Source organism: Anolis carolinensis, chromosome 4, assembly GCF_035594765.1.
Source record: "Anolis carolinensis isolate JA03-04 chromosome 4, rAnoCar3.1.pri, whole genome shotgun sequence".
NCBI lineage: Eukaryota > Metazoa > Chordata > Lepidosauria > Squamata > Dactyloidae > Anolis > Anolis carolinensis.
The window spans coordinates 82,094,728-82,102,691 of NC_085844.1; the positions used below are offsets into that span (position 1 = coordinate 82,094,728).

A 7,964-nucleotide genomic window follows, 5' to 3' on the forward strand; every position below is an offset into this window, starting at 1 on the left:
TGTTAAGTGATCCAGGCAAACCAATGCCCATCATCCAAAAGCAAAAAATATATTTCCAATCCAGGAGTCACACATGAATGTGTCAGTCCACATCCCAACGCAGTGTTTCGGATCAGAGAGCACACAGCCAATCCAGGGTTCATCAAGGCACAAAACAAGATCTTACGAAACAGGTCTAGGCATCAGAATCTACACAGCCTGGGATAAAAACAGCCAGGGTACACATCCCAATACAATAGATACTTTTCTCCCAAAAAGCAGTCTCTTGCAAGATCTTTTCTACAGCTAGTCACAGCTGCATCCTATATCAGTCCTCAAATAATCTTTGCCGCCTGGGAAACACTACTTGGAAGGTCAACTTGACTTCTTGCTAACTAGGGGGAGATTAACCCCTTCCAAGCATTCTGCAGTGTCTGCTCTAAAACCACCAGACCGTTGGTCATGACAGATACAAACTGGAAAATATTACTACTTCTTCTTCTTCTTCTTCTTCTACTACTACTACTACTACTACTACTAATTATTATTATTATTAATAATAATAATAATAATAATAATAATAAAAACAACAGGAAAAACTCAGCCGCTATCAGGACCTCAAGATTGAACTTCAAAGACTCTGGCAGAAACCAGTGCAGGTGGTCCCGGTGGTGATCGGCACACTGGGTGCCGTGCCAAAAGATCTCAGACAGCATTTGGAAACAATAGACATTGACAAAATTACGATCTGCCAACTGCAAAAGGCCACCCTGCTGGGATCTGCACGCATCATCCGAAAATACATCACACAGTCCTAGGCACTTGGGAAGTGTTCGACTTGTGATTTTGTGATATGAAATCCAGCATATCTATCTTGTTTGCTGTGTCATGATAAAATAATAATAATAATTTTTATTTCTTACTCGCCTCTCCTTAAGGCTTAAGATGGGGTACAGCATAGTTAAAATAGATAAAAACATAAAACCATTAAAACACATATATTAAAACGTGTAGACATAAGATTAAAACACATTAAAATAATTCATACCAATAAAAGACTAATTTAAAATTCATAGTTTAAATTGATTTTGTAGACCTGCCAGAAGAGATAGGTCTCTAATTCTGTTTTAAATTTTGACCGCAGTAAAATCTCTTCCAGAAGGTCATTTCATAGTCTAGGCTAGGGGCAGCTGATGAAAAGGTCTTGTCAAAAGACGGGCAGAAAGTTGTGTTTATATTGCTCTTCTTATTTTTAAGGTGAGCATTATAATGTGTAAAGGTTCAAACCATGAGCCAAATAAATACAAAGCTAGAGAAACAGCTGTACTGATTAGACTCTTAGGAAATTGATTAATTTTTTCTTCTTTAATGTGTTGGATAATATCAACGTAATGGCTTCTACTCTATCTAAAAACAATCATAGGCCTCTATAACAGGAATTCTGTGTCCTTGAGCAATTAAACAAAAGGAAAGTGAAAAAGATATGGAACAAGCTGCGCTATCTTTATTTACCCAGACAGAAGACTAAAATTTGATGACATACTCTATCTCACTTTGCCCAAAGCCTACTAATTAGACCTTTTTGAACTGGTTTATCTTTGATTATTGAAAGGCCAGAACTTATAACACTGCCCTTCATGGAAATTGTAACATGATTGCCTAGGGACCTGCAATTTCTGTGTTTACCTCAATTTACATAGTCATAATGTGCATCACATTTCTTATGTTGGAGAACAAGCCAGCCTTAAGTTGGGATATTCAGATTAAAATCCTCACTCAGCCATGATATTCACCTTGTGAGATGCTAGACATTAAATTCCAGTCTAGATAGGCCCGGGCTGTGGCGCAGGCTGGTGAGCAGCCAGCTGCAGCCAGCTGCTACAAATCACTCTGACCAAGAGGTCATGAGTTCGAGGCCAGCTCAGAGCCTGCGTTTGTCTTCTGTCTTTGTTCTATGTTAAGGCATTGAATGTTTGCCTTATATGTGTAATGTGATCCTCTCTGAGTCCCCTTCGGGGTGAGAAGGGCGGAATATAAATACTGTAAATAAATAAATAAATAAATAAACAGACAGGCTGGATTTCGTATCACAAAATCACAAGTCAAACACTTCCCAAGTGTCTAGGACTGTGTGATGTATTTTTGGATGATGCAGATCCCAGTAGGGTGGCCTTTTGCAGTTGGCAGATCGTGATTTTATCAATGTCTATTGTTTCCAAATGTTGGCTGAGACCTTTTGTATGGCACCCAGTGTGCCCATCACCACCGGGACCACCTGCACTTGACATGATGGGGGGGGGGGCTTAACCACTCCAATGATGACTGAGGGCTGTGCTGGCGGTAGTGTAACTACCGGCAGGTCCAACCAAGCCAGAGAGGCCTCAGCTGAGGAGTGGAGCTAAGTGCACCTAACCCATTAGCATTATGGAGAATCAAACCAAAACGAAGTCTATACTGGCTCGGTCGTCACCCAGGATAAAAAGGACCACGGTGGATCCTGCTGATTCTGGACATCCATCGACAAGTGGGCTACAGAATCAAAATACAAATGAACAGTCACAGAAGCAGCAAAAATATACAATGCCAGAAAACTGCACAATTATTATTATTATTTTATTATGACACAGCAAACAAGATAGATATGCTGGATTTCATATCACAAAATTACAAGTCGAACACTTCCCAAGTGTCTATGACTGTGTGATGTATTTTCGGATGATGCGTGCAGATCCCAGGGGGCGGTAGCACCCACTTTAGGAATCACTGCTGTTAACTTTCTGAATGTTAACATGGTCCATTAGAAGCAGGCACCCCCCCCCCCCCACCCCAACTCCCTATGTCAGCTTCTGTTGGTTGTTTCTAGTAATTAACAGTATGCACACTCCAGGCAGATGTAGCCAGCTTTATTGCCACTACACACACAAGAAAGAAAATAACACTACTAATTTCCCATGTACATTTAGTCCCTTTAGTGATAGGCTGAGCTGAGAGCAGAGCTGGCCCTAGGTATTTTTCAAGTGTAGGCAAACAGAATTTTGGCACCTCCCCCCCTCCCCCAAACCAATCACTGAAAAATAAAAGCGTTGGATAAGCGAAAATGTTTGATAATAAGGAGGGATTAAAGAAAAGCCTATTAAACATCAAATTACATTAAGATTTTACAGATTAAGCACTAAAACATTGTTTTACAACAAATCAATAGAAAAAGCAGTTCAATACCTTGCGGAGGCAGGCCGCAGGAGACAGGAGTTGCCTCGATGGCGCCCCCAACAAGATGGTGCCACAGGCAACTGCCTAGTTGGCCTGGTTGTTGAACCGCCTCTGGTTGAGAGCTTGTTTCGTACCCAATAGAGGTAGGAAAGCCTTCAAACAGTTAGCAGTGAATTGTGGCCCTCTATCTGAAATTATCCATTCTGGGGCCCCATGTAATTTATAAATGTGCAATAGCAGCAGGTTAGCTAACTGCTGTGCTGTTGGGAGCTGCTTTAATGGCACGAAGTGAGCTTGCGTAGAGAATAAATCTATCATAGTCCACATCACGGTATATCCTTTGCTGGGGTGTAGTTCGACTACAAAATCCATTGCAATTTGTCTCCAAGGTTTACATGGGTCAGCCACTGTCTATAAAAGTCCCATAGGCTTCCCCATGCACTGCTTGGGTTTGGCGCACGCCACACATTCTGCTACACAGTCCTTCACATCTCTTCTCATTCCAGGCCACCAAAACTGATTGTTCAATAATTGTAGGCTCTTTACAATCTCAAAATATCCAGCGGTTTTGTGATCGTGGAGTGTGAGTACTGGTTAATTGCTAGAAACTACCAACAAAAGTTGACATAAAAACACTACTAATTTCCAATATACCTTTAATCCCTTTTATAGTGCTCTTCCCTCCTCCCCGTTCAAACCCTTCCCCAGCCTTCTCCAACTCCTGTGAATGATTTCTCCTGATTATCTCTTCTTCACAGGACTGCTTTCCTCCTCCAGGTTCATTTGTTAATTCTGACCTTGCTTCAGGTATGTTGGCAGGGGCAGGAGTCAAATGCTTGTTCTTCCAAGTTTTGAATCATGTCCTGACACCCTGGTTGCTATAAATTATGGTGCTAGGTTCCATAATATTATTTGATAGTTTCCATGAAGATATTCAATTTCTCAGGCTATCAGTGGCACTTTAGGAGCCCTGGTCCTTTTGAGCTTTAATCAGAAGAAATCACTTTACAGCCTAATCCACTGAAGGTTTATGTGTATTAAAAGGATTTGTCTTGTGGAACTGAGAGCAGTGCTCGGTAAGATGTTTTAATAGGGGTCTTTTTGCATCTTACCCACTCTCCACGTGCTCAGAATTTCTGTGTGACTGCTTGAAACATACTGGTCTGATGCCAGACGTCAACCTGGAATCTCTGTTCTCAAAGGATTAAGACGGTGCAAGATTCTTATGCGCAGTCTAAAACTTCCAGGTGTTTGATTGTCACATGTGATGTCAAGTGGTACTTGGGCTTTATAGAAGCCCAAATGCTGTCATTCCTCAAATGAGCCTCATTCTTCAAGAGATTTGAATAATTTCTATCAATGTCCCACATTGAGCTATGAGATAGTGTCTGGTTTGTGTCTGGATTGAAAGACATTCTACATGGATAGCAAACCTGAGCTGAATCAGCAGGTCTATAAATATAATCTATTACTATTATTATTATTATTATTATTATTATTATTATTATTATTATTTTATTATGACACAGCAAACAAAATAGATATGCTGGATTTCATATCACAAAATCACAAGTTGAACACTTCCCAAGTGTCTAGGACTGTGTGATGTATTTTCGGATGATGTGCGCAGATCCCAGCAGGGTGGCTTTTTGCAGTTGGCAGATCGTAATTTTGTCAATGTCTATTGTTTCCAAATGCCGGCTGAGATCTTTTGGCATGGCACCCAATGTGCCCATCACCACCAGGACCACCTGCACTGGTTTCTGCCAGAGTCTTTGAAGTTCAATCTTGAGGTCCTGATAGCGGCTGAGTTTTTCCTGTTGTTTTTCGTCAATGCAACTGTCACCTGGGATGGCGGCATCAATGATCCAAACCTTTTTCTTTTCCACAACTGTGATGTCTGGTGTGTTGTGTTCCAGAACTTTGTCAGTCTGGATTCGGAAGTCCCACAGTATCTTTGCGTGCTCATTTTCCAATACTGTTGCAGGTTTGTGATCCCACCAGTTCTTTACTCCTGGGAGGTGGTACTTGAGGCATAAGTCCCAATGGATCATTTGGGCCACATAGTTGTGCCTCTGTTTGTAGTCTGTCTGTACAATTTTCTTACCGCAGCTGAGGATATGATCAATGGTTTCGTAACTTTCCTTGCACAGTCTGCATTTTGGGTCATCAGCTGATTTTTCGATCTTGGCCTTAATTGCATTTGTTCTGATGGCTTGCTCCTGGGCTGCAAGGATCAGGCCTTCTGTCTCCTTCAGGGTCCCATTGGTGAGCCATAGCCAGGTCTTCTCCTTATCAGCTTCTCCTTCAATTTTGTCAAGGAACTTCCCATGCAATGTTTTGTTGTGCCAGCTGTCAGCTCTAGTTTGTAGTGTGGCTTTCTTGTACTGATTTTTTGTCTGCTGTGCTTTGAGGAGTTTCTGATTTTTGACTTCAATCAAAGCAGGTTCTTCACTTTGCTTTACACATTCTGCCAGGGCATGTTCTTCTTCTTTGACTGCTTGTTTTAATTGCAAGAGTCCTCTGCCCCCTGATCTTCTAGGCAGATATAGCCGGTCAACATCACGCGGGGGTGCAGTGAATGATGAATGGTCATGAGTTTTCTTGTTTTTCTGTCCAAATTGTCCAGTTCCATTTGTGTCCAGTTTATGATGCCAGCAGTATATCTTATGACAGGTATGGCACAGGTGTTTATGGCCTTGATGGTGTTGCCTCCATTGAGCTTGCTTTTGAGAATTTTTCTGACCCTTTGTGTGTATTCTTTGCTGACCACAGTTTTCACATGTTCATGCTTGATGTTGTCCAGCTGTAAGATGCCCAGATATTTATAGGCCTCTAGATGATGACACTTTCTTGTTTAGCCATTGGGCATATTTATGCCCTCACTTTCAATGATTTTCCCCTTCTTCAAAGCCACTGTCGAACATTTGTCCAAGCCAAACTCCATGCTGATATCAGTGCTAAAAATTCGGACAGTGTTGGTCAGAGACTGCATTTCAGTTTCCGTTTTCCCATATAGCTTCAGGTCATCCATGTACATCAGATGTGAAATTTTGTGAGAATTCTTAGATGTTTGATAGCCGAGATTTGTTTTTTGTAAGATTGTTGACAGAGGGATCATGGCAATAATGAAAAGCAGAGGGGACAATGAATCTCCCTGGAAAATTCCTCTTCTGATGTTGACAAGTCCATAGCTTTCATTTCCAACAAACAGTTCAGTTTTTGTTATTTTATTATGACACAACAAACAAGATAGATATGCTGGATTTCGTATCACAAATTATTATTATTATTATTATTATTATTATTATTATTATTATTATTATTATCTTTTTAAGGTGCTAATAGCAACAACAGGAATTTTCAATTTGGATGAGAATGGCACTACTGGGGAAAGGAGGTAGGTTTGCTGTCTCCCAGCTATCAAGAGCTCTGTTGTTGTCAAGCGATGTCCTCTGCTAACAATGTTCATAAAATACAGGGCTGGTAATAAACTGATAACTGTAATTTGGTCCAGCCATGCACACATTTGCATTGAATATAGTTCAGGTTCTTTTCTCTCTCTTTCCCATTTCCCAGAAACAACTTGAAGGCACACAACAACAGCACCAACAAGAAGAATTGCCACCTTAATAAGTGTCATCTTTAGGCCCGACTTCCCCAAATTGTAGCATAAATGGTTGGATGTCTAGATGATCTTGACAGTTCCAGGTTGTAAACAGAAGGTTATGGTCTGTAATTTTCTTTTTTTATAATAATTTTTATGGAAAAGTTTTATATCTAATATACAGGGGAAGAGTGAGAACAAAATTGATAGAAAAGTCTGGAAAAGAATAGAGTAGACAGAGAAAAAAGGGGAAAAATCCAACAAGAGAGAGAGAAATAAAAATTAAAATTTTATACTTGGCTTCCGTTCAACTTCCTTCTGTTTAATTCTCTTCAGCACTTTGAATTGTATTTTCTCTCTCCTTTGTTCAAATTCTGTTTGAAGTTAATCCATTTTCCTTAAAGGTTGTAATTCTTGTTTATATAATCCTCAAATGTCCAGTCTTTTTCACGCCCTGACTTGTATTCTTTTTCGTAAATACAGTAATTACTACATAGCATTACTATGTATTGAACTATTTTTTCTGTCAAATTTGTTGGATAACATGATGTTTTGGTGCTTAATTAGTAAAATCATAACCTAATTTGATGTTTAATAGGCTTTTCCTTAATCTCTCCTTATTATCCAACATATTCACTTATCCAACGTTCTGTCGGCCCGTTTATATTGGATAAGGGAGACTCTACTGTATATTTAAAATGGCAGGAATTCCAGTTCAAATACGTATTTCGTATGTACATGAGAAACAAAGGATGAAAAATAAAGCAAATTAAGATACGTTTCTATGGGAAATTGTGTTAACATGCTAATTTCACCAGACATGAGGAAAAATGTCTAAAAATAATTCACGAGGCAGTCTCTAAAGGCTTGCACGCCATCTGGAGACATTTAGAAAAGAAACAACTAGCTAATGGAAGAGGTACTGAAGAATCAGACCTGACATCAAAGAAAATGACATTTACAATGCTGCAAGGATGAGAGGCTCACCACAGATACCGAATTCTTTTTTAAAATGTAATTAACCCAAGTGGCTTAATTGCTCAGGTATGCAGATGGGGATTTTGAGTTCACATTGTACGCATGATGAATGAAGGTAACAATGTGAATTTTCTAAGCTAGTGAAGCGTTTTCACACCCATCAGTTCAAGCACATATTTTATTCTGAGTC

At 39.9% G+C, this 7,964-nt stretch overlaps 1 long non-coding RNA gene across 2 annotated transcripts; it reads left to right on the forward strand.

Moving 5' to 3' along the window:
* Positions 1 to 2,804: 2,804 nt before the first annotated feature.
* On the forward strand, positions 2,805 to 7,574 carry LOC103279466 (uncharacterized). 2 transcript variants are annotated; one of them, XR_001730541.2, is made up of 2 exons: positions 2,805 to 3,996; positions 6,769 to 7,574. It is a non-coding gene; the product is annotated as an uncharacterized LOC103279466 (long non-coding RNA). The 2 variants fall into 2 exon arrangements; XR_001730539.2 differs by lacking the exon at positions 2,805 to 3,996 and adding an exon at positions 6,528 to 6,589.
* The last annotated feature ends 390 nt before the right edge of the window (positions 7,575 to 7,964 follow it).